General features: G+C 40.4%; 1 protein-coding gene across 27 annotated transcripts in view; it reads left to right on the plus strand.

The window, feature by feature from the left end:
- Positions 1-27,736, plus strand: part of Kiaa1217 (KIAA1217 ortholog) — a 728,606-nt gene that overhangs the window by 454,965 nt on the left and 245,905 nt on the right. Inside the window, exon 1 of one of the 27 annotated variants that reach the window (XM_063238545.1) lies at positions 8-17,296. The exons of the other annotated variants lie outside the window; for them this stretch is intronic. The gene's annotated coding sequence lies outside the window, so the exon portion shown is untranslated. Of the gene's footprint in view, positions 1-7; positions 17,297-27,736 lie in introns of those variants that run through there. 27 annotated transcript variants of the gene reach the window in all.

The following is a 27,736-nucleotide window of genomic DNA, read 5'->3' on the forward strand; positions in this document are numbered from 1 at the left end:
CAGCACACTGCTATTTCTCCTTGAGTAGGTCATTTCTTCTCCTCCTCCTTTTCCTCCTCTTCTGTACTTTCTCTCCTCCATGCCCTGCCACGTCAGTATTGGAAATTGAGCTCAGGAAGTGCTGAGCTATATCTTCAGCCCTATTTTCCCACTGATTTTTAATTTGATACAGGAGTTTACTGAGTTGCCTAGGCTGGCATCATGCTTGATCCTCCTGCCTCAGCCTTCCTAGTAGCTGATATTATAGGTGTGTGCCACTGCACCTAGCTAGCTCTTCCTTCAGTGAGTGTGAGGAAAAGCAAAACAACCTGTAGTTTAAAGAAAAAAAGAAATAGTTTGGTGAACTGTGACTAGCACTTTTTTGTTCCAGATCAGTTTTCCAGGTTGTCGGTAGAAAAGGCTGTGTCTGCTGCAAGCTCAGTAAGAGAAAAGAGGCCTGGCCAGGGTGGAAGGGCCCCCTGATAATGCAAGTCCCCCAAACGACATTCTAGGTTCCTCTGCAAACACATGCGTAGTGCAGGAAACTCAGGTGTTATTTCACTGAGTAAAGTGAGTCACCAACTATTATGTACCCTGTGAACACTAAGTGCTTAGCACAGCCGCGGAAGGAATGAGTACACAAATCCGTGAATAACACTGTCAGTGTAAAATGGGGCATAGGAGATTCTTGTGATGAAGCCCTTTCCCTGAAGCTGACGTGATGCTTTTACTTTTGCTCTTTTTCTTTCTAATCCCAGACGGTTTCCTTGTGCATGTCTTGCTTTCCGCTGTCTGCAGCTACCTGTGTTCTCTGCTTATCTTGACAGCCACACAGATATCACCCAACTGTGGTTCGGAGTGTTTTTGGTTCTTGGCTGCGCGCAATTACTTTTTAGCAAATGGAGCAGGTTTGGGGTCACGGGAGATGTGAGCCTTTCTCTGTAGATCTCAGAGATGTGTTACCAGATTGACCTTTGAGGATGGAGTGGTTGATCAGGAAGTGGAGAGCACTTACCCTGTATTCCTCCTGTAGGAGGGGAGGGCAGCACCCACCCTCTGCATTGTAGGTAGAGATAAGTTTAGAGCTTTTAGTCTGCTGTCTTGATCTTGCCAGTTAGTTGCCAAAATCATGTCTACCTAACTCAGCTTTTGATTATCCATGGAAAAGAAGACCAGCGCCAGCCCATGTAATTCCAGTCTGTACTCTCCTCAGTCTCACTTTTTCCCTTTAAGGAGAGAAACTTTCTCCTGAGGGAATCATGATCAGAATGCTTTAAAATATAAAATGCACTTTATGGACTTTATGTTTGCTTTTTGATCACACTGCCAAAAGGCAGTAAAGTCTGAGAGGGAGAAAGAAACAGGAGTCCTGGCTTCCTTAAAGAGGGGTTGATGATTCATTCTTCAGGAATTACAAAAAGAAAGGGTATTTTTTTTTTTTTTTTCATTTTAAGTGTGTATAGAAAATACCTCTATTTTCTGTTGCTAGTAGAGCTGTACATTTAAATAATGGGATCTGTGCTTGTTTCCCTAGGTCAGTTTTTGAGAACACCATATTTTATGCAAAGCTGTCAGACTGAAGAAGCACAAACTCAGAGAAATCACAGTTACATAGGTTGCTGAAGAAAATTTGGGATTTGAACTAAAATAAACCTGAGTTCAGAATCCTTGCTTATTCACTTGTTTTAGGAGTTAAAGGTAAAAGCTTCTCAATTTAGAGCTCACATAGCATGACCTGGGTAAGGCGCATGCTAGAGCATCTCATGGAAATAGTGATAAGAATGAGAAAAAAAAGCCTTAAAAAATATATTGAGTGAGAAGGGAGGACATGTTTTTCTTTCAAACTTAAATTGTATTGTCCTGAGAAATTACCCTGTCAAAAGTGGTACCCTTTCCTTGTCAAAAATATTTCAATTATTATTATTTGTGATGTCATAGTTATTGCTATTATTATGATGATGGTGGCTTTGGCTAAAGGAAACAGCAGTAATCAAAAGGTCACAAGAAGTGTGCAGTAGCCAGTGAAAGGGAACAAGAATACAGCGCTGCGGTATGATAGATACTGTTAGAGTATTGTGATGCAATAAAAAACCAAAAAGTACAAAATAAACAAGTTTATTGAGTTGAGGACGTGGAAAGGAGCACACAAGCCACAGTGTTAGGCTCTCTCCTTTGGCCAGATACAGGGAGGCAGAGGGTTATATGACCTCTGGTTGAAGTGGCGCGTGGGGTGGATATTGATATGTGAGGAACTGATTGGAATTCTTTGTGCATGCAGACAGGAGTGGGAGTTGCGTTAGGGCTGAAGATGAAGTGGTGAGCAGTCCCACGTTGGCCTTCCGCTATGTTAGACCACCACCGTAATTGTACAGTAATTTGTACTAGGGCAAGAACCTTTCAGATACCTTCAAGCTCTGGTCTCTTGTTCCATCCACATCATAGTTACAGTCCTGCAGTCCTGTGTGGCTTGTGAGCTGTTCCTTCTTTCAGTACTGCAGGATGAACAAATGGCACATTCTGTCTCTCTGCCTCTATCAAATTCCACGGAGAGAAGTTTTGATGTACAAATCTGCATACACCTTTCAGTCTGTTGCTGTACTTTAATAAGCAAACCACAATCCACGTTGTAAACACAAGTGAGCTTAGGGAGGTTTATAAGTTCTCTACACATTCCCCAATCTTCTGTGTTTTCTCCATCCTTTGTTTCCTACCCCTATTTCTGTTTTTCTGGCCTTTTCTTTGTGACACCCTTTGTTCTTCCCTGAGTTTCTGACAAGGCAGATTCCTGGCCTCCTTTATAGGAAGACTGCATGACCTGACAAGGAGGAAGTCACATAACACAGTCCAGTATGCACTTTAGATACTGAGGTTCTGGATACCAGAAATTCCTCCACTGCCACTGTTCATGGCTACCTCCTTAGAGCAGAGGCCTTCATGAGACCTAGATTAGAGCCAATGAATGAGGCAGAGGATGTGATGTTGAAAATATACATCTGGCACTTTTAATGAAATACTAATATAAGGGAATGAAACTCCCAACCTACTGTATGTCGGTGTTCCCCTTAAATTGAAGAAAGAATTTTAGGAACAAGGGAAGCTAAGAGCAGAATATATTTATTTAGAGAAAGAAAGCTTCTCTCCATGAGACAGAAGAGGTTTTCTGAGTGGGCTGACAAAGACTCTGTCTTTTCTAGGGACTTTTATAGAGTAAAATCATGAGGTGAGACAGGTCCAAGGTGGGGAAAAATGTCAACTCGCAAGGTAGACATAAGGTGGGACAGATCTGTGGTCAACTAATAAGATTAATTGCTCACATAAAATTGGTTAAATCAGGAACAAATTGGGTAGCAAGTCATGGTAGCAAAGAGTCATGCTTAAGGAATAGTGACTTTTCCTGTAAGGGTATGTATGGGATGGTGACTCTGGGCTTCCTCTGGGTGATAGAGAGCTATTTAGAATATCAATCCTTAGAATGTGGGTGGATTTGCTTTGCCTTTTATCTTTAGGTCTGGCTGGTCCACAGCAGGGGAGGTCTTTGTTTCCTCCAAGGTTGCCAGGTATCTGGTCTTCTGCACTGGTTCCTTTGAGGGCCCAGCCCTGTCTGACTGCTTATAGTATTTCTAACTAACTCAGCTGCCTATAACATTATCTATTTCAGTAATAGGAAAACTAGGTCTTATTCCTTGTATTAAACATAATGAGAATCGAGTATGCTTTATGTTTCTTTTTTTTTTTAGGCAGGGTTTATTACACAGTTTAGGTAGAACTTCAGCTCACTTTTGTAGCCCATGCTGGCCTCAAACTTGCAAGGATCCTCCTGTATTAGCCTCCTCAGTGCTGGTATTACGGGCATGCACTACTCTGTTTCAAACTCTGAATTCACCATGGGAAGATTCATGGTTTAAAGCTTACATTTGAGTCTTTAAAAATATGTTGGTAAGGAGCTTTTTAGCTTTTTTTTTTTTTTTTTTTAAGTCTAAAATATTGAAGAGCTAAGAGGTTACCTTAATGCTATCCGTAGTCCTCAAAAAATGCAAATGACTATTACTGCCCCATAGTGCTTACCTGCATGAGAGTAGCTGTAATTATAACTGGCTTCTTCCACATTCCTGGCCCTTTTCAGAGTGCAGGTCAGTACGACTAGCTGCCAAAGGCTTGGCTCTGGAGTTAGGAGTGGCTGGAATCCAGCCCTTACCATATGCTAATTGAGAGATTTGGAACTAATGACTTATCTTTGTCTGTCTGGGTTCCCTCCCTTGTTAAAGGACAATAGTATCTACATCGTAAAGCATGGAAAAGCAACTGTTTGGATTGGTTGACCCTTTCCACTGGGGCTCTTAGCATCACACCATTCTGGTTTGTGTTGTCTGAAAGAAGTGTCAGAGGCTCTTACTCTATAATTAGTGTTTACTTTTTTAATCAGCAAATACTTGGGCATCCAGAATGGTTCATTTTCTTTATTGTCAGTAAATGTTTTTTGTGTTTTTGAGAGAGGGTCTACTGGCCCTGAGCTCACTTTTTAGCCCAGGCTGGCCCCAAGTTGCCACAATCCTCCTGTCTCAGGCGCCCAAGTGCTGGTATTACAAGTACACATCATTATGCCTGGCAGAAAATAATTTTAGGAACTTGTAGGGTGTTTTTTTTTTTGAAAGGGTTTTGGCCCAGATAGGACACTGTAGCCAGGAAAGCCACAACCGGAAGCAGGAAGCCCCATATCTCCCCTGCCCTTAGGAAGTTACCTGTGACGCCATCTTCCCGCCCCTGGAAATTTACATATGGCGCCAAACCTAGGACCAATGGGCTACCTGTGCATCCCTAATGCCCGCCTTAGGTTCCACCCCAAACCGAGGCTATTTACAGGCCCCCCACGGCCACGTGTCCACCGGAGAGATCGCCGGACTCCAGTGGTGAGGGTGCCGGTCATCTCTCTCCGTGTTCTCAGAATAAAGGCCTCTTTATCTTTTGGAAATATTTTTCGTCTTTTAGAAATAATCCTAGCAATTTTGTTTTTGTTTTTTTGGTTAAAGGCTTCAAATTTAGATTTCATTCACTTATTTATCCCATGCATACTTATTTCCCAAATAGTATGGTAAAGGCTTATGAAGAGTACAAACTATAAGGCGCCCCTTTTTTCAAGTCAGTGAAAGAAATGTGTTCCTCTCTCAAAAAAGTGTTTACAGAGGTGTACATTCTTGTTAATTTCTATACTAAAAATAATGACTCATTCCTTCATCTGCTACTGTAAATACTTTGATGATTTCTAATCTACCTGTACAGTCCCCTAAATGCTGGCTTCATGACTGCCTGTCCCCCACAGTGCTGCTGTGCTGGGCACCCCTCAGGCATCCACAGTACACTTCAAGCATCCAGGTGTCTCCCCATGATCTCTCCTCCTGTTTACCGGTTTCTCCCATAGTTCAACTTATTGAGTATGAAGATGTAATTATGCTGACAACTACGAAAAGGAAACTGCTAGTTTGTTTATTCACAAACAACCTGAGTTACAATTCATCCTTCTCCTTCAACAACCTCTGAACAACTTTATTTACTGTTTGAAGAACTGTCCTGTGGAAACGGGAGCGTGTATCTTTGGTTCAACCTCAAGTATGTATTCCTTTGACTGACTTTTCCTATTCAGAGGTACACTTTTTTGGCCTTATCAAAAGTCATGGAGCATTAAATGCAGAGAACAGAAAAAGCTTTAATTACCTTTGAATCAGAGGGCAAATTTTAAGAAGCAAATTCTATTTACAGTCACTAAAGACATTTTGACTTATGTTCATGCAAAACTCACAGCAGACAACAAACAGTATTATCAAGACAAAAAAGAAAATAACCCCTCCATCTTGAATAAAGTACGAAGATAATCAGGACCTGTGGAATGGCTTTGGGGATATCCAGTGTACACACAATGAGGTTGAGAAAGGAGTTAAAGGAGGAATGTGTGCTGCTGCCAGTGGTTCCTGTGTCTGTGACCTCACCTCCACGCAGAGGAAGCTTTCCAGTGAAATGCCAGGTACTGAAAGAGAGAGGCAGTGATACTAGATCACAATACTTTCAACCACAGCAAGCAAGGCTGTGATTTAAAGAGTTGTGTTGTAAGCTTCACGGAGCATAGATGCCACAAACTGAACTGTGAAGGTGACATGCCTTCAGGAGAAACAAGCACTGTACCATATTTTTGTAGAGAGGGCATTTGATGGCATAAACCAGAGGGTGGAGCCTTCCCCTGCTAATTTTTCCCTTCTATAGAGTATGTTTCAGTAACCAATTGGCCCCATTTAACTGCAAGTTATGAGAAGAAAAGAGCTAATGGTAGATGTGCACAGTACTTTAAAATTGATGGATTGGTCAGTTTTATCTAGATTATGCTGAATAAAACATAGTCTTGTGTGACACATACTCTCTTGTGACTTACACACACACACGCACACCACAGAGTGTGCTATTAAATTCTGGCTAATTTCTTCTTCAATGGTGCTATTTCACCCCATGGCCCATTGTCAATAAGCACAAGATTTAACGGTGACCCTGGAATGGTGGAAGTGTCTGCCTGCCACTTGGATCTGCCTTAACAATTTGAAGAAGAAACGGAATTTGGAACGGAAAGAAACTGTAGTATAAATAGTGGTAAGCAGCTGAAAAAGAAGAGCATGGGGAAAATGTTACCAGAGAATGGAGGACCATGTTGTCATAACAGAGTCATGAGTTGTGTGTAGAGATTTTGTGCTAGTGAACCTGTGATTGTGCTTAGTGAAATACTGGAGCCCTGTGAACAAAAAACATGGTAGTATCAAAAGACCTAGTATTAAAACACTTTTCTCCTCAGAGAAAATCCACATCATCTGGATGAGTCTAAAGAAAATGAACGTGCACGTGGTGCAATAAGAAACAGTGGTCACCTAAACTTGGCTATGATGGAAAACAGTAGTGAAAATGTGAAAAAGAAAAATGCAGTCTGACCTCCAATAGAAGTGGTGTTACTTAAGAGAGTAACTAGAGGTGCTAAACGCCTGGATGTGTTTCCCAGGGACTCACATTTTGAATTGTGGGTCAGGCACTTCACTACCATGTGTGACGACCTCGGTTCAATTCCTAGCACTCACTATAAGAAAGAAAGGGAAAAAAGGTTATGGAAGAACTTTCAGAAGAGATGGGATATTACATAGTAGGACATCATGAATTAAGGACTCAGTGATTAAAAAGACTAAATCCAGAGGTTACAGTTGTACTTGCAAAATTGATTCCCATTTAACTTTGATCATACAGAATACAGAAAAACAGAAAAAGTGTGCTAAATTGGGAACACTCCTCGCACATGGCTTTTGATCTGTGTTTAATTGGGCACCACCAACCTCAGTGTTAGCTTTCATTTTAATTAGTGGAAAACCTGTTAAGGAGTGTCCAGGAGTAAGTAGAAGAGGAAGGAGGAGGCAAGGACCAGAGCAGAGCTATGCCATGGTGGAGACACCCGGGAAATCATGATCAGCAAAATCTGGAGCACAACGACACCAAATTAGATGCAAATTTTCCATACTGTGATTCAGTTTGGTACTAAGATGCAGAATTCATACTGCAAATGTCTAAATTGCCCTTCCTGTCTTTATTGATCAAGGTTATTTCTTGGCCATCCTGCAGGTGTGTTTTTGGATTAATTTGATCAAATGACTATTTATCGTGGCACTGAGCTCAGCCTCAGATTTTACATAAAAAGCACAAAACCCAATACCTGCCTTAGAAAGGATAAGTCTAGTCCACTGTAGCTGAGTTTACATATACTGGGACAATCTTCACTGTAGGTGAGTCATTCCATTTCCCTAAGGCTTTTTCTTAACAGTACAATAATAGACAAATAATAGTGTCATAATGAGGACTAGATGAGGTCATTCATCTCCATCATAAAGGATGTTGGCTACACTACACAACTACACTACAGGTTAAAACTCTCTTAAGTGGAAGATATTGTGGCTGGAAAATCAAGACACCTGGACATTTTGAAACAGTGAAAGTTCTAAATTACAGTGGTCTAGACCAGCATTATATATAAATATGTTCCCCAGAATCCTAGAATCTGAGGTTGTTAATAGCTACTTGAAGAATAAGGAGAAAATTTCAAATTCTTCGGTAACGAAGGTGAAATGAATTTCCACAGGCAGGACTAGTGAGATCTTTGCATGTGTTAATAGACATTGTGAATGAATTTCTCAGATAAAGATTTGTGGGCAGGTGGATGAGAAATTGCTTCTGGAAGTATAGCTCAGTGGTAGAAGACTTACCAAGCATGCATGAGGCCCTGAGTTTGACCCCTGATGCAGAAGGAAGAAAGGAAGAGAGGGACAGAGGGACGGAGTGGGGAAGAGAGAAATACTCAGTGTTTACTAAGTCTGTTTGAGCCCCAGAATTATTGTTCTAGGGGCTCCTGTTTTATGGGCTATGCATCAGGAAAGGGCACTGTGCACCTCAGAGCCTCACCCCGGCTTAGAGCAATAGGAGGGAGATAAGGAGGACCAGAGCAGAGGCCGGAATTTGAATGGAGCTGCCTAGAATGAGGAGTGCTCCTGGCAACAAAAGTGTCTTCTGAGTTGCCTGTGTCTCTCCACAGGTATTTAACATATCAGGAAGGATAACAACAGACTAATTTGAATGAATGGGATGACTGCAGGTGACTCCTGTGTGACTGTGTCTGGTATGAGGTAGAAATGGCCTTGGAAGAAGGGGGAAGCCAGGATTCCAGGAGAGAGAAGGCAGGTTGTGTTGGGTTTGTTTTTGTTTTTTTGGTACCAGGAATTCAAATGTGTTAGGTCTTGAACATCAGGAGAAAGCTTGGACCTGCACATGTAGGACATTGTGGGTGACGGAAGTGAAGTGCAAACATTTTGGACAACTTCTTGGTGCTGTCCGGGAAGGGAGAAGAGAAAAGCCTGGGTGCTGGGGTGGAAGCGGCTGCGGTGTCTGGACAGTGAAGCCCAGCATGGCGGCAGACGAGCTCAGCTGAGTGGCGTGCCAGACCACAGTGACATAGTTTACTGGACACTTGGGAGAAAACCAGTGACAATGTCAGCCTGGGGAAGGATGAAGATGTAAAAAGGGTTTTGCAGGTATGGCAGAAAGAGCCCTCAACAGGACACCCAAGACCTGGGTTCCAGTCTCTGTCCACCCTCTACTGTGCTGGCACCTTCAGCGTGTCCCCAGCTCTTGTGTCATCTGTCCGTGTTGTGTGGAAATACTTGACCACCGTACAACTGTGAAGTGCCATTAGCAGTAATCATGAGAGGCATGAGTGGAAAGCGGCACCACGGTGTCAGCTCTTAGGGTCTGGCAGTGGGGTGGAATTCAGGGCAGAGGATCTGGCCTGGAGCTTTAGCAGACTTTTGAACAATCTGTAGTATCTTCCTTACGTGGTGCTCTCAGGTTGGCCCTGTGCGGCACTGCCATAGCTTGCTCTGCTGCTCTGCATCATCTCAGCTTCTTTGTCTTGAATCTTTTCTTTCATCTTCTTGTCAATCCTGTAATTTGCGGGATCCCTCTGCCTTTCTCCCCTCCCCTCCCCTTCTCTGCCTTCCCTTCCCTTCATGTCTTTCATGGTACATGGGATGAACCCAGGGTCTTTGCACTGAGCAACATCCCCAGCCCCTTTGCTTTTTTCTTTTCTTTTCTTTCTTTGTCTTTTTGAGACAGAGTCTCACTATGCAGTTCAGGCTGGCCTTGGGCTCACTTTGTAGCCCTGGCTGGTCTCAAACTGCCAATGATCCTCCTGCCTCAGTCTCCCTAGTACTGGGATTATAGGTGTGTGCCACCACACCCCCTTTTATTTCTTACTTTGAGACAGGATCTTACAAACTTGCCCAGGCTGGCCTCAAACTTGTGGTCCTCCTGCCTCAGCCTCCTAAGTAACTGGGATACAGGCATGTGCCACCATGCCCAGCTCACCCTCAGGTTTTCAAGTGGAGCAGCAAACTGCACAGTGTGATGATGGAACATGAAGAGTGTTTGATGTGTGTGAAATGTTGGCTGGAACTTTTTTTTTCTGTCAGCTGGAACTTTGAACTGTGTGACTGGTTTTGACGTTGCACAAAAAGAGAAATGCAGTCTGCCGCTATACCAAGAGGCATTGTCTTAAGTCATGTTTGCACCAAAGAAATATTTTTGCATTTATGGAATGTGCAGGACTTTGCTTTCTGAGTGTTTATTGATACTGCTCCTGGACCAGTCAACATTCTACATAAATAGCACCAAGATGCAAAGGAAAAACAGCTGACTAGTGTGTGCGAATTGGTGGGGGGTGTTTGGGAATGAAGGGCTTGGATGTGCTATCATTAGGCTGACTCCAGATTTTGTGTTTAGCTTTCTCTTCCCTTCTTTCTGTGTGCCTTTTAAAAAAATTTTTTTACACTTTTTAGTAGGACATGGTTGCAGTACGTAATGATTACATTTTTCATGAGGAGTTGGTGCCTGTACATACACTTAATTCTCTTTATGTCCCCTTCCCCTCTCCTCCTCCCCCTTCTCATGTTCCTCCTCCCATTTGCAAAAGATCTGTCTTTTATCTTGTTCTTTATTTATAGTTTCTCATGTTAGACAAAGCATGCAGTACTTAAACTGTTGTGTCTGATTTATTCCATTTAACATTGTTAAGTCTCAAGGTGCATTCGTCTTCCTCAGATGACTCCGCTGTATCCTTCTTCATAGCATAGTAGTACTCTATTGTGTATAAAGACATTTTCTTTATCCTTTCAACTGTTGATGGACATACACACTTTTCCAAGATTTAGCTTTATGAGCTGTACTGCTGTAAGCATGAAATGTGTAATATCATGTCTTTAACTCTTGGGAAGATACCTCAGAGGGGAATAGCTGAGCTAGATGGAATTTATTTATTTATTTATTTATTTATTTTTAAGTCAGTCAAATTTAGCAGTGTGGGGGGGTATACCAACTTTAGTGACACTAATGTTACTAAGTTCTGATAACCCACTGCCATTGGACCAGCCATTAGATGGAATTTCTAAGTGTTAATTCCTGGAGGACTCTTCATACTGATTTCCGTACTGGCAGTACTAGTTTACCTTCCTACCAACAGTATAGAACAATTCCTTCTTTCCCTGCAGGCTCACCAGCATCTGTTGTTATTTAATTTTTGAGGATAGCCATTCTTTCTAAAGTAATTGGAATCTCAGGTTATTTTAATTTGCATTTCTGTGATGATCATTGAGTATGTTTTTTCATGTAATTATTGGCCCTTTGTGCTTCTTCTAAAAGATGTCTGCTCATCTCAGGCATTGTTTTTGGCCAGGTCTTTTATTTTGGAGGTGTCTTAATTTTTCTGAGTTCTCTATCTACTGGAGATAGTAGTCCTCTGTACCTGGGAGTGGCTGGCAAAATTTTTTCCCCATTCTGTAGGTTGTCTCCTTATTCTGTTTCCTTTGCTGTGCAAAAGCACTTTAATTTGATACAGTTTTATTAGTTGGTTCCTGATGTTACTTGTTGTTACTAGTTGTTTTAAGATAGAGTCTTTCTCTTGTAGTCCAGGCTAATTTGGAACTCACTGCGTAGCCCAGGCTAGCCTCAGATTCCTGATGCTCCTGACTCAGCCTCTAGTACTGGGATTACAAGTGCATGCCTGCCACCTTGTCTGGCTTGTTCCTTTCTTTTGATTTTAAAGATTTCAACTAAACCAAAGTATTTCCCTATACAAAAGCACGTTGAATATGAAAACATGAGAATCTCGGTTCAAGTCTAGCATGGATGTCAACAACCTCCATAATTTTTTCTCTGATTACTCTATAAAACCCATTACCCTTCTCATTAATACCAAGAATTTGTGCCGGATAAGCTCTAAAAGAGCAAATATTAATCGTGCTAGCCTCTCATGCCTGTGTTTATTAGTGTTTTTCAAACAACTGATTTATATTTATTCTTTCCAAATTATTGTCTATCTCATTTTTTTATCTTAATTTCCTTTTTAGTTTTGTTGTCTTTTATAATTTTTTAAAATTGAGCATTAATTTTATTTCTAGTGTTTCTCTTTTAATATTGAAGGCATTTAAGGGCAAGCAGTTCCTGACACTTGCATGGGTTGTGTCCTGCAGTTTTTGTGAAATGTTTTCTGTTTCATGCTTTAAAGAAAGTTAAAATTTTCTATTTTTTATTGTTTGCCTTAAGGATTAACTTAAACTATTTAGTTTCCAAGTAGTTGAGATGATTGTTTATAATTCATTTGGATATAGTCAGAGAATGTAATTTATAGAATTTGTGCTTTAAAAATTCTATAAATTTAAAATTCTATAACCTGTTTTCTTTGAGAAAGCATCTTGCTGTGTATCCCAGGCTGGCCTTGAACTCACTGTGTAGCCCAAACTGAGTTTGAATTTACAGCGGTCATCCTACCTCAGCCTCTTGAGTGCTGGGATTAGGGGCATGCACTATTACACACAGCAAATTTTATTGAACTTCTGTTTAAGATTTTTTAAAAGATTCTATTAAAGATTTTTCTTGTGGTACCTCACAATACGTGCCTGTCTTCTCAGCCCTTGGGAGGCTGAGGCAGAAGGCTCACAAGTATGAGGTCAGCCTGGGCTACACAGTAGCACCTTATTTCAAAAGATAAGTAGTCTTTCTTTTCTTTTGAGGAATCAGATACATAATGGATGTTTGTAAATGTCCGTAGATAGACACTGGGAATTATTTCTCTGTATTTATCATTCATGGATATATATGTACATACAGCTGTACGTGCCTACTGTGTAGCATGCATTTTTCTTTTTTTTTTTTTTTTTTTGGTTCTCATTTTATTTTTTTAACCCTAAATAAAGTTCATCCTCCCACTATGAATTTATTTTTGTCATGTTCTTGGATTCCTAAGAATTTTTGCTTTGCAAAAATTCTTTTTTTATTTACTTGTTATTTGTTGCAAATTTGTCAATTGTACCACTCCACAAATTGTCTTTTAACATTAATGATTATTAACTTTTCTTAATATTATTGCATTTGAGCTGTGGCTGTAGCTCAGGGGTCGAGTACATGGTTAGCATGCGTAAGAGCCCCAGATTTTATTCTCTGTGTCAATGTATATTTATACATTTATGTATATTATATATACAGACACATTGCATATATACATTCATATGCGTACATATAAACACACCTGCATACATGTACTCATTTACATATATGTATGTGCTCACCTACGCATGTGTGTATAACACATATGTAACCCATAAATGTATACATACGTGCATTTTATATACATGTCTATCTAATATACACATATATGCTTTGTATTATTTTTATATGTTGCTTTTGCTTTATATTTATTTGCATTTGTGAGATATGTTTTACCATCACTTTTCAACTTTTCTGTATTAATAATTTACTTACTAGAAAGTACGTATAACTATGTTTCCCCTTTTTTTAGCCCCATTTATTCATTTGTCTCTCTTATTTTTTTTGGTACCGGGGGTAGAACTCATGACCTCACATTTGCCAAGCAAGCACTTATACCACTGAGCTAAACCCCCGGCCTCACCTGTCTTTTAATAGGAGATTTTGATCTATTGACAATGAACAGAATAACCACTGGGCTTGAGTGAATACTGTCCTTCAACTTAACTTGATAGCAGCGTTCTCTGTCCTTTTCTAATTAGATACAGTTCATGCCAGGTAAATGCTGGACAGTTGAGTTGAGCTGTGTTTGAAGCTATATTTGAAATGACAGTAGATCCTCCAAGAGCGAATGACTGCTACACACTTGGAGGTCGGTGAGGACTGGAACCCATACCCGGAAACAGGATTACCAGACACACACTCAGCTGTGTGAGGCAAGGTTCCCTAGAGAAACACAACCAGTACCCAGTTCCTTTCACATGGCAGATGTCTGTCTTCTCTCTCTAGCAGCTCTGCCGTTTGAGTTAGTTTTTTTTTTTTTTGCTGTACTCAGGCTACTGATTTCAATGGTCGTCACATCTAAAAAATAACTTTTGCAGCACTTTCTCGAATGGTATTCAACCAGCCTACTCTGGCACCAAGCCTAGTGTGAAATTGACTATTTTTTTTAGCACCGCTGCAACAGTTGACAAAATGCAAATGGATAACTTCTAAACCAAATAACTTACTAAAATCAAAAACAGCCCAAAGATCAAGGACTTAGCATGAAGGAATTAGCAGGAATTCCATTGTGGCATTCAAAAGTTCAAATGTTCCTGTTGTTTTAGGGATGTCTGGAGTGTATGCTCAAATTAGAAAATGTATATTTGTTTTTGTTGTTATTTCTTCAGTTTTTCTTTAGCCCAGAACTTCAGGTTGCAGATATTTTTTGCGTGTCTGGTGTTGCATTAACCTTTTCTGAGTCTTGTGATCTCTTGGCCCTAGGGTCATGAGGGCTGTAAAGACTTCCCTGCTAGCTACTGAGTTGGTATCTTTAGGAGGATCTACAGATCATCTGTTTATCCTTTGCAACCCAATATGTACCTTCAGGTTAGTCTCCTACATGAATCCTTTTGGCCTGGCTTAAATTTAGTTAGGATTTTAGGATCTCCAATTATGAGAAATTTTCTCAAAGTAGAGGCAACACATCTGTTGCTTAATTAAGCAGAGGTGTTTGGGTTTCAAATGTTGGGTTCATCTTAGTTCAAACTGAGATTCCAATACTTAAGAGTCCTATAAACCTACTTAAATTATCTAACCTTTGTCAAATTCACTTTCTTCATCTGTAGAATGGCAATAATAGTTCATATATTGTGCTATTGTTGTGAGGCTTAAGTGAAATAAGAATTGGTTGTTTTAATGATAAAAAAATTGATTTTTCTATTCAAAGAGGTTCTCCTCTCCTACATGATAATTTCTTTAGAAACAAAAATTTAGGCCATACATTGTTAAATCTCATCTTTTTTAGCAGCTATTTTAATTTTATATTTTCAGGAAACTTTTCAGTGAGTAGTTTTCTACTCATGTTACAAACTAATAAACTAAAGTTGATTTGCTCCTCAAATCAATTTTAGATACCTGTGATGTTGCTAAATTTAGAAACAAAGCTGATCATCTACTTGTATGAGTTGGTGAGGGCTAAAGCTCACTAAAATCTTGTAAGTGTATCAGCTTGATGTCTGCATTGAGGACAGTAGTAATCAAGTATTGGCATTTCTGCTCAGCCCTGGAACATTGTCCCTATTGCTGAGATTGCTGTTGTCCAAAATTTCCCCCATGGTGCATAGATCAGGATTCCCACATCATCATGATGATGTCATCCTTGGCCACAAACCTTCATCCACATTTACCTCTGCTTGCATGCCCATGAATAGGTTCATCTAGTTGCTTTCACCTCTGAATTATTTCTGTGGTTATTTCTATGCGCCTTTCACATTCTGGCATTTGATTTCTTTTATTTTTTAAATCTCTTTTCCAAGCTTGACTTCAGCAAGCAAAAACAGAGATATTGTAATTTCCTAAATAACCCAAAGGGCAGTGTCAGCCTGTTACTGCCACTCTTACTCCAAATTCCCATGCTCTTCTCTCTACTAGAACTTTGAAAAATAACTAATTGGAAAGTGCCATCCCCACCTGCAGATATCACTGGATAAAACCTGGATCCGATTCTATCTTGTTTTTGTTTGTGTCACATTGCAGTGCTCCATCAGGTAAAGCATACACTTGGCCTTCATCTGAATGTATTTTCATGTCACAGTGGCAGTAATTTAATCTCTGACAATAGCCATGTCTCCCAGGACTATTCCAGCTCTGGCTGCTATATTAAACCAGGCAAATTCTTGGTTCCCTTCAAAGGAAGCATCCCATCTGTTGACTGTGAACTATGGAACTACAAAACTCAGAACTGGCAGAGGATGAGATCAAAATATTTACAATTCCTTCATGAAACAACCCATCCTGTGTTTTGAAGGTCATAGAGAGCTAGAGGGTCTCAAGCTTATCAAGGTATAGAGGTTAACATGTGCTGCTAAGCCCGTACGGTGTGGAGCGGGCTCTGGCAAGTTGCAGCAGGCTGCTTTTCAGCTAGTACAGCCTCCAGCATGGTGAAGTGTTGCATTAGATTAAGCTCGAGGCTGCCTTAATGTACTTCTCATCTCATCCTATGCTTGATCTCATTCAGCTGTTTGTTCAGGGCCACCAAAGAACTTAACGCTGTGGCATGTGACAGCTACTTGATAACATTATGATAAATTCTCTTGGGTTTGGACCAAGTCCCACTCAGATCTTCCTGGGCCCCCAGAGGTTAGCAATTGTAAACTTGCAGTGCAAGCTAGATCTACATTGAATTTAGATGTGGGAGAGTATGGAATCCATCATGACCAAGAAGATCTGAGTATGAATGTGGCAGAAATTTGTGTGCAAACACTAAGGATTCTATGAAAGGTGTGGTAATAGAAGTTGCATAAATGAAAGAAAGACTTAAATATCTTTTACAGCCTGTTACCTATCCTTCCAAAGTCAGTAGATTTTATGTTATTCCCATAATTTATGTAAACTAGGATTGACCAGCAAAAGATACAGCTTTGTTAGGAAGGAGTTAACTCTGCACACCTTGAGCCTACATTTCTGCAGCCACAGAGGCCAAGGGAAAATGCACGCGGGCTATGCACATCCACACACAGAGGCCAGCAGGGAAACCAGTTTTGCAGGTTTTGCTGGTGAAAAGTAGAAAGGGGGTTGTTGGAAGGGAGAGTGGGAAAACCTTAGAAGTATCAACTGATTTTTTTTCAAAGCCTGAGTTTTCAAAGTAACTTTATCCTGCAGAAAGAGGCTCACATGTGCCACTGTAGTTTTTTTCTTCCACTGATTAAGTGCATTGTTAGACAGGGAGGGGCAGATTAACGAATGCCTATAATTTTGATCATTGTTTTCCGCAAAACAGCTCAGTCTTTGAAAATGAAGCCGTCGTTCCTGGTTAGGTTTCTGCCAACAGCACAAATTATACTGTGCAGAGATCCCAAGCCCCTGAAAAGGTTTCATTAATGAACAATTTCAGACGATTGTTTAAGTCTTCGCCTGACAGGTAAAGTTGGCATGTAGGCAGGTGGGGTTAGGGTTTCCATGGAGATTTATGACGTCATGCTTGAAAGAGCATGTCAAGACAGCAGATTTAACTAGTAGCTACTCAAAAAGTCCTATAGGCTACAAGTCGGTTTTATGCAAATGACAAGAGTTTCACTGGGAAAAACTGGAAAAGAAAACAGCGGAGACATGGAGGGGGGTTTACCTGACAGTTCTAGGGATGACCCTGGCGTCCCTAGAGCCGAAAACTTCCAGAACACAAACTCAGATTTGTGATTTAACGGCTGCCTCACCTGCCCAGCTGTGAGTACAGGTAAATGTGCATTTTTTTCTTCTAAGTTATTGCCAAAAATTATTTGAAAGTGTGGTGTCTGTTTCTCTGCATTGTTCTCTTGGCAGGAAGAACTGAATCGGTAAGCACGGCTTTCCCACACTGAATACATGTACTGCAGAGCTGTTTTAAGGGCTTTTTTTGTTGAATGAATAGGGATTTTTGAATAGAGCTGAAAAACAAACCAATGCATTATGCATTATGCTGATTTTGCCCCGTGAATAATGCTATAAGAATGCCATAGATAAGGATTAGAAGGATCATTGGAGAATTAAGATACTATATGTATTTGTTGATTATTCCCAGATGCTGAGTTTTTTTTTTTTTTTTCTTTTCCTGTGAAATTGGGACTACATACATTTCTATACTTTCACTTCATGAAATGCCAAAAACTTCTGGAATACTACAGAAATAGTCTTGGGCTCGGACTTAGCAACATTGCAGTCTTGTTTTAAAGTTGTATCTGCGTGTTTTTCTCATGAGGGGCATTTTCAGGGACTAGGAAAAAAAATCCTGTTTGAGGTAATTTGTTTCTGGAGTTTAGGGAATCTGGTTATCCGAACTCCGAAAGACAAAGGTTTCTTGGGGAAAGTGCTACACAGGTGAAAATGTTTCGTAAAGTGTGCTTTACAGAAGAAAACTCACTTGGTCATGGTGCTGGTGGGGGGGGGGCTTGGTGTGCACTGTTAGCAACCTCGTGGGTGTGATATCGATCACTCAAGGGAGCTGTGCATGGTGGGCTGGATGGAAGGAGTTACTTCAGGGGCATTAGTTAAGGCTCAAGGAGCTGAGTCCATCAGGCTTAAGAAGGACACAGAGAAAATTTATTTGCCTCTTGTATACAATATGTAAGGCTTAAACCACAGTTGCAGTATATCTGTGAATGGGGAATTTGGACTTTTGAAAGAAAAAATACTTAGAAGCAAGCCAACAGCCATTCAGATGTTTTAAAAATGGTCTATCAAGAAACCTGACATTTTGTGGTCATGTAATATGGACAAGCGCCAACATCTGTATTCCCGTCACAGGATTGTCACCACAGTGGTAGCAGAACAGGCCGACCAAGCAGCCCCGGGAGCCCCGTCTTCACCCATTACTGCTGCCGTCACTGCCCATGTAACTTGGGGAAAGTAAATTCATGTCCTGAAGCGTCAGTTTCAGCCTCTATACAAAGAGATAGGGATGTAGAACAATTCTGAGCATTTGTGCCGCAAGTATTGAAGATTTTCCTTATTTATAGGGCCCTGGACAGTTTAATTACAAAGTCTCTTGTGGTTGGTTGTGATGGTGCACTGTGGAGGCTGAGGCTAGAAGACTAAATTCCAGCCTAGTGTGAGCAACTTTGTAATGCAGTAAGACCTTGGCAATAGTTAATTAATTAAAGTATGGGATGCTGTTCAGTGCAAAGGCTCTGGGCTCAATCTCTAGCACTGCAAAAAGTATTTTTAAAAAAGCTTTTGTTTTCTCATCTTTGCCTCATTTTATTACAGCCCCCCACTTTACAGGTGAAGAAACCATGGCTCAGCAAATGCAGGAAAATGCCATGCAGTACAATTCAGTAGAGTAAACTACCCTGTATTTCCTGCATTATTTTGCTATTCTCGAAGGCACAGAAAAATTGTCATTGATACAATTCCCAGAAGCAGCAATTATTTCTATAAATTAATTAAAATATAAAACATTGTCTCAAAACAGCTAAGTTACTCGTGTTTTTTTACAGAGTTGATTATGGTTATGCCACCTTTTTCTAGAGCAGATGTAAAAGTCGTGTTACTTTACTTTTTTATTGGTATTTACTTATAGGAGCTCAGATCACTAGAATTTGCACATCTTCTCTGCCTCATAGTTTGCTTGGTCCCTGGAAAGGGCTCTGACTCCCACATTCTAGGTATTTGCTGAGCAGGAATCTGAGTCTCCTAGAGAATGTGGGTGCCACAGGGACAAGAGCAAGCCAGGAATTGGCTGCACTGCTCCGTCCTTCCCCCACACGATGGACTCTGGTGTCTCCATTCCTAGACAGATAGCCAGCCAGGGATTATAATCCCATTCCACACCCATTGTGTGCAAGAAACGAATGTGTTCCATATTGTGTTATTTTTAGCAGGGGTATTTCCAGCCAGGAAAAACATTCTATTAGTTTCAGGGTTTTCCTAGGGACTTTTCCACTTTTCCCATATTTTGCATGTCACGCTGTTAAGGACTGATTAGGTTTCACACTGCTGCAAGGAGGCTTTTAGGAGTCCTGGGTGGGCTCACCAGGTGGAATTCAGGAGGCTTCCTGACAGAAGAGCGGCAGCTGAGCCGAGTCCGTGGCAGAGACTTTCAAAGGTCCTAAGAACTCTCCTGTGTTGCTGACTCTCTTTCCTTCCAAGCACTGGGGGGCGGGAACTGGAAAGAGGCTGGCTGGTTATCTTATCTCCAGGACAGATCTGCAAGTCTGAAAGCCAACACTTACTTCATTCACTGTTTCAGTGCCACAACGCAGCAATTTTAAGAACAAGGAGCTATGAAACCTAACAGCAAGGGTATACCAACTTTTGAAATAGGTTTTGTTTTGTTTTAGTGCTGAGGATCAGACCCAGGGCCTTGTGCATGCAAGACAAGAACTCTACCACTGAGCCACATCCCCACCCCTTAAAGTAGGTTTGGAGCCACTGATAAATGTACTTCTTCTTCTTCTTTTTTTTTTTTTTTTTCAAACATGCAGATACTGTTTAAAACCTGTCATGGAGACTATTGCATTTATTTGGACTGGTGATCAGCAATAGCTTGATCAAGGAGTAGTGGTTGCGTCTGTAACTGTGCCGTGCACTGGGTGGGTTTAAGCAACCTTTCTTCTGCCCAGAGTCTTTGCCAGGAGTGAAGGAGCTGGCAGCCTGGGTTTGAATTCTGCCTCCATCACTCCTAGCACAGGCTTTGCACTGAAGAGCGCTCCTAGGATTGTTTCTATTCTGAAGCAAATGGAACATCTGAATTTTAAAAGCCTTTTCAGAGAAATTTGTAATCTTTAAGTATTATATTCTTTTGTGAAGACTTCTTTGAGATTCTCATGGAAATGATTTAATTATTTCTTCAAAAAAGGGATAAGAAAAGAAAAGAAAAGGGCACTGGAATCTCCTGTGCCGGAAATGGAACTAAAAATTCCTCCCAAACAAGCTGTTGAGGAGCTAGAGAGCAGAGTTCTCCTTAGTGGGAGGGAGGCTGCTTGCGGAAGTCGCTTATGGCTCAGGTGCGTTTCATGATTATTCATCAGTTTAACTTGAGGAGAGACGGTCCACTTTTACTCTTTGGCTTTTGCGGTGCTAGGGGTGGACCCTGGGCTTCACCCCTGCTAGACAAGTCCTCTACCACCCAGAGACATGCTCAGCTCTGCACCTTCCAGTTTTGAAGCTGTTAGAGAATAGTTTCCAAGATTTCTTTGTTTCAAACCAAGTCATCTTAAACATCAGTGTTGTGGCCTTTGCTCTTCAGGGATCAGCAAGTGGAGAAAAAGGGTGTGGTCATCCTTAGCCTGTCAAGCTTACTTTTTGCTTTTCTTTCAATTCTTTTTACTAAACAGGTGAAAATATGATTAACCAGAAGTTATTATTTCAGAGAGAACCCACATGCATCTGGGATTATGTTTATTGTGCATTGTAAAGTTCTCCCTATGAATTTTGGCCCTTTCATATTTTAAAGGTGGAGTTTTCCTGTAGGTTATCACAAACTTCTTTGTGGTGTTGGAGATTTAACCCAAGGCCTCATGCCCTCATGCATGTTGGGTTGCCAAGCTACACCTGCAGCCCACAGACAAGGTTCAGAGGCCACTAAATCTGCTCTCCCTTTTAGTTTTATAACCAAAGGTGACAACCTGCTGTTTCTGTGGGCTGTGGAGGAAGGGAGGGAAGTAGGGCATTCTTAGGTGGGAAGGGCAAAAGATGAAGACCAGGGTGAGTTTTATCCTAACGGCAGAAAGTTCTGTAGCTTTTGCTTCCAGGTACCAAGCTAAATAGGCAGCTGTATGAGTTACAAGAGCAAAAGTAAAATACAGTGCGCATCAAGAAATCCTGTTCTAGATGTTACGGGATGCATGAGTTCTGTCAGTTCAGAGCACAGGGAGGTGGCAGCCTTTGTGGCCTCTGTGTCCCCAGGGTTCTACGCTGTGGTTTCACTTCATACCTTTTCTGCGATTGTATGGGTCTTGCCTAGCACTCTGCTTATGAAAGTAACTAAAATGATAGCACTGTTTTCCACTCCATTTTATTTTTAAAAAATATTTATTAGTACATGTCGCAGTACATAATGATTGCGTTTACTGTGGGAACTGACGCATATGCATAAGTCTCAATTCTTTTTTTCTCCTTTCCCCTCCAACCTCACTGTTTCTTTGCAGGGTCAGATTCATTTATTTACTTTCTTACAAAGTTAGTTATCATACATATAGGTTAACAGCCAGACTAACAGGCCAAAAACCATACAAAACACGTAAGACAATTATACTAAGTCAAGGTATAATTTTAAATACATTTCCATGCTGGATAGCAATAACATTTTTCTCTCTTTTTTCTTGTTTGTCTTTTCTTTTTGTACTTTATATATTGAGTTTCTCGTATAAGAGAGACCATGTGATATTTAAGCTGTATGTCTAATTTGCTTCACATAACATTATGGTTTCAAGGTGCATATAGTTTCCTACAAATGAATCAAATCTATCTTTCTTTATGCAGAGTAGTACTCCATTGTATATAAATACATTTTCTTTATCCTTTCATCTGTTGGTGAACATATAAACTGCTTCTAAAGTTTAAATACTATGAATTGCACTGCTATAAACATAGGTATGCATGTATCATTATGACATGATATAATTAACTCTTTGGGGAAGATCTCAAGAAGGGGGATACCTGAGTCAAATGGAATTTCTAGCTTTATATTTTTGAAGAGTTTAGTTTTTTGAGGATTAACATTCCCACTAACAATGAAAAGTTCCACCCCCAGCCTCAGCCTTATTTGTTATTGGTTGATTTCTGGATAATACACATTCCTTCTGGAGTGAGATGAAATTTTAGTGTTGTTTTAATTTGAATTTCTTGAATGGCTAGTGATGTTGAGTATTTATTGTCTGTTTGTACTTCTGCATCAGAGAAGTGTCTGTTCATTTTGGATGCCCCTTTATCATTGGATCTTTAGATTTTGGGGGTCAAATTTGAGTTCTTTGTATATTCATAAAGAATATGATTCTTGGTATTATTTCTTGTGCAACTGAGGTTCTGTTCAGAAAGATATTTGCCTACACCTGTGTCTTCAAATGTTTTATTTTATTTTCCAGAAGATGAAGTATTTCTGTTTTTTTTTTAATTTTTTTTTTTTTTTTTTTTGTCTTTTTCGTTTTTGTCAGTACCAGGGATCGAACTCATGACCGCACATTTGCAAGGAAGGCACTTATGCCGCTGAGCATACTGTTTTAACATTTGCATCTTTGATACATTTTGATTTTAGTTTTCCACTGTTTTACTAGGGTTGGTATAGACAGATGATCCTGTTAGCACCCATAAGGCTAATGGGTGCTCTTGCTCTGTGAGCTCCTCTGCTCTGTCCCCTGCTTGCCTCACATGAGGTGGAGAAAGCACAGAGCCCATCGAGAGATGTCTCTTTGGGCTGCCTTGAAGCACTGTGTTCTCTCTTTGGCTATGCTGCTTGCCTCTTGGAGGCAAAGCAAGTACACCTCAAGTGGGTCGGGAATGGCTGAGAACAGAGGCTCGGATGGGCCCTTCGTTGTTTTTCTATTTTTCACATGAAGAATATTTTTGAATACTCCACAGAATGTCACAAAGGCAATAATTCTCATTTTCCTAATAGTCATTAGCAAGGTAAATGTGCTGTAGCTACCATTTGCCCTGCGCTTCCGAAAGGGACACTTATGTTTTACGATTGTCACTTTGCATTTTGCAAAAGAAAGATTGCATGGACTCCCTCCTTTTCAAACTGTATTTGATTTCTTTTTTGTGTTAAATTTTGAGACTACAAAAGACAGCTCTCCAGCCAAGTGGCTTAAAAGGACAATTTGCAGTTTCTTCTCAAGGCGGCATGTGCGTGTGTGTGTGTGTGTGTGTGTGTGTGTGTGTGTATGATAGCCAGGACAACTCTGATTTAAAACTATTCTCTCTAGAGCAATTATTGTAGTGGCCCCATCATATATTAACTTGACCTGTTTTTAATTGCTGTTTAGATTGCTTCTTTTTTGTCTGCAGGTTATCAACAGAATTGCAGTGACCCGGTCTGTACCTATGTACAGATGCATACATCAGAAAGATAAATTCCTACATGTCAAATTGGAGTATTAGTGTTGAAAGATATCACCCAGTTTTTTCTAAAAATACAAATTTATTCTATTAATACAAGTATTGCAGCCAATGTTGCACACCTTCAGATAAATCGTTGAATAGTCATGACATGAATGAAGCAGACCCTAAGATACAGGTGAATGCATAACCAAGATGTAGGAAGTTAAACAGTACAGGTTACAGGGCACTATAGATAGCGCAATGCCATTTATTTTAAGAAGGGTGGGCCCATGTGTATGAAATCCCATGTATTTTCTGTGTGTTCTTATCTGGACATTAAACATTTCTGGAATGATGTTCAATAAATCAGGAAGACTAGTAGGCTAGTGAGCATGGAAGTTTTATTTTTTAATTTGTATACTATTTAAGTTTTTATCATATGCATCCAATTCTATGACATTTGAAAACTAGTTTACAACATAAATGGTTGCTCTAGAGTGTACTCAGTGATCTGAAGGGGCCAGCTGTTTCCAGGCAGGCTAAGAAGGTGACTCATATCATGTATCCATGCAGGAGCATGTGTATGCGTTCACGTAGTTGCCCCTTGAAAGAAGGAAATGATTCTTTTCTTTCTCTTTTTCTCCTTTCTGGGAGCAGTCCTTCTCACCGCATGAGTAGTCTTGTTCCAGCAGAATCTTCCCTACGCAAATTCCCTCCAGGCGGGATCCTGCTTATCTAAACAGGATCCTTGTTTTCTAAACAAATCTAAACTGAGCATCAGGTGTGTTTGGGTTAAATATTTTTATCTTCCTGAACTTTTCAACAAATGCTGTCTATTCATCTCCATGGCAGGGCATCTTCTGAGCCTCTGCTGGAAACAGTCTGCTCACAGCCGAGTCCCATCCCGTGCCCCTGTGCTTGAGGGTTGCTTGTGGAGAAAGTATATTTAGAGTGGTATGTCTGGGGCTGTGCAGTGATGGCTCAGCTTCCTAAGCACAGAAAAGGAAAAACCCCCACAAAAATCCTGTCCTAATATACAGAATTTTAGATTTGAAAAGACTATGAGACGATGAGAGCTTTTTTGTTTACAGTAAGGCAAGTCAAGAATAGAAGGCACGTTGTCAGAGGATGTCTCCTGAAAGAACAAAAACAACACATTTTATATTCCCAGATCTCTGAAGAAAGCCTTGGACATGGTTTTAAGCTTCAATTTCTTTGTAATTCAGAGGCACAGAATACATTTGAACCACAAGGACAGTGGATCTAATTTATATGTTCTGTTAACACAAATCACTACCTATCTTCACTGTAATTAGACTTTACTTCCTTTCTCCTTCTCAAACGCTACTTCTAAGACTTCATATTTTCCCAGGGTATATTATTTTTGACTTCATAAAACACCTCACTTCTATAGCAAACTACAAATATTTGCAAAAGGAACAAACGTAAAATAAATGTCTCTTAATGTGTTTTTTGAATAAATGTATGCCTGATGTTACTTGGTTAACCTAAAAAATAATGAAAAACAGTCCAGCTTACAGGTAAAAGGATAAAACCATGTCTGTGATGTGTAAATCAAGGGAAAGGTGTAATTTAAGCAATTCCATTAAAGAGAATATAATTATTGTAGCCCCAGGGTGGAGGTAGGTTATTTTTAAAGCCAAATTGGATTTTTTTCTGTATCATTAGAAAAATGAGCCACATTTCCTGTATCATAGGATAAATTCCATATTTTCTTCCTCCAATTACTAAATACCACTGGCTTTTAATACATATATAGTGGGATCTCAAATGCCTGTGCCTTCCAGTGCAATACAACAAAATTTTGCCTGTGCACATTCAAATGCCTGCAAATAAGTACAGAAACTGGAATTGTAACACGTAGTATTACTCAGTATATGCCAGAAATTTCCACACAAATTATTCCAGATATAGTCTTTTATATTTATTTATTATCATTTTATTATTTTTTTATTATTGTTATTACTTTGTACCAGGGATCGAACTCACAACCTCGCACTTGTCAGGCAGGCACTTGTGCCCCTGAGCTAAATACCCAGCCCCAAATACAATGTCTTTGGAAAAAACCCTTATTTATATGTATGAAACTATACATACGTATCTATACATATATATTTATATATATGGCCACCAGGATGAGTATACGCCAGGGACTTGATTCTTTAGGCAGAGAAGTGGGGATTTGAATGAACAATTCTCATTTGCACATAGGACATTCTTCCTGGATCCCTGAGGGATATGCATAGTATGAAAACTGTGGCTTATTTTGTAACGTAGGATTTCCAAACACTGTAATGATGCTGGGAATGATTTAATGATTTACCTCTGTAGCCTGAAATTCTCTTTCGTACCTCCTGCCTCTGTGTGTGTGTCTGTGTGATTTCAGTGATACACCAAAGGGTGGAGGTAGGCACCCGAGGGAGACGGAACAGCTGTCCCGCTGCTACGGTTAGCAGCACTCTCAGAAAGGGCGGGCAGGCAGAGGTTAGCTCACCCTGAAGTCAAGTCTGGAGATTATTACCTGTCAGGAATGTCAAAATCGTTTATTAAGCAACTTTCTTCCTGGTATTATAGAGAGAAAGCTGCACATACAGATCTGATTCCTTCCCTGAGAAGCCTGTACTCTATGAAAGACCTCGGAATTTACCCCAGCGAAAGGCTGCTTGGTTCATAGACCTGGTTTCACAGCACAGCACCTTTGCATGTTTGCCAGTCACACCCAACCACACATTTATTCACATAGGGTTTTGAACATGCTCACTGGAGTTGAAGCGACAATTTGGACAACTTTCATAGGCCAGAAATAATACATTAGAAGCAGCTGGCCTGGGGCCAGGGTCTCCAGAAAAATTGGTCTCCAAAGTAATGATTTCTGCAAATTCTGATAAAATACTGAAACTTGGCTAGGGATGTAGCTCAGGGGTAGAACAATGTGATTTGCATGCATAAGGAGCTGGGTTTGATCCATAGTGTAGCACACACACAAAAAATCACAACAAAGAAACAAAAACCATTGGATCACAGGGCTCAAGTTTCTTTTGTCAGAACGTTTGCTAGAGCTAATTGCAGGTTCTGGGGTTCACTGCAGCCTCCAACACTGTGTTACATACCTGCCTGTTTCCCTCACCTGCCTCATCCTGCTGTAGACTATAATGCTAAACCCCATTTTTGTGGCTTTTTTCAAGGACTGGTGAGGTGGGAGCAAGCTTACCTTTGTTGCTGGAAAGACTTAGATTTGGGAGCCAGTTCTAACACTTGCTATAGTCTTGAACAAGTCACTCTATCGATACAAGCTTTCATTTTTGCATCCGTAGAAGGGCTGAGCATTCCTACCTGGCAGTTGGCTTGCAGATCAGATGCCATGTGTGAGAAGTACTTAACACAGCACCTGGCATGTACTCAGTCCATGATAGCAGCTCTAATGGAAGCATCTCACATTGTGGATCAGATTCAGTGTCTTAAGTATTCTTAGATTGCTCAAGGTAGGAGGGCCCTTTGCACTCTTACAGGAATTGTCCAAGTTCCATGGGAAAGGAATCTGAAACTGGTGGAGCTGACTAGTCACAAGTTACTTGGGAACTTGGAGGCAAACAGGCCCGGAACCAGAGGCTTCCCACTGACTCATCACAAAGAGGCCTCAGAATGTGATTTGATGCTTTCTGTATGTGAAAGTGCTGTTTGAAGCTAGATTTGGTGGTGCACACACAAACTCAGCCCCGTGAAAGCCTGAGGCAGGAGGATCACAAGTTTGATCCCAACCTGGGAAATTTAGTGGCTTATCAAAGACCTTGTTTCAAAATAAAAATTAAAGGCATTTGAAGATGTAGTTCAACTTGGAGGCCTTGGGTTCAATCCCCAGTGCTAAAAAAAAAAAAAAAAAAAAAAAAAAAGACTATTTGAATTCTAAAATATAACAACAAGATAGCTTTGATTAGCATTAAGATTGGACTGAGAAAAACATAGCTACCATTCATTCAGTATAGACTGACTACAGGCTCTGTGTCAAGGCTCAGAGAATACAGCACCGGATGAGATTTCAGGCCATTCACCACCCTCACCAAGTTTAGATTATAATGGGGAAGACAAAAGAGACCACAGGTATTGTAATAGTTACCTCCTTTTCCACAGTTTTACTTTC

The sequence above is a fragment of the Cavia porcellus genome, unplaced genomic scaffold (assembly GCF_034190915.1).
Source record: "Cavia porcellus strain 051 isolate PalLab524CR breed Dunkin Hartley unplaced genomic scaffold, mCavPor4.1 scaffold_27, whole genome shotgun sequence".
In the NCBI taxonomy this organism is placed as follows: Eukaryota; Metazoa; Chordata; class Mammalia; order Rodentia; family Caviidae; genus Cavia; species Cavia porcellus.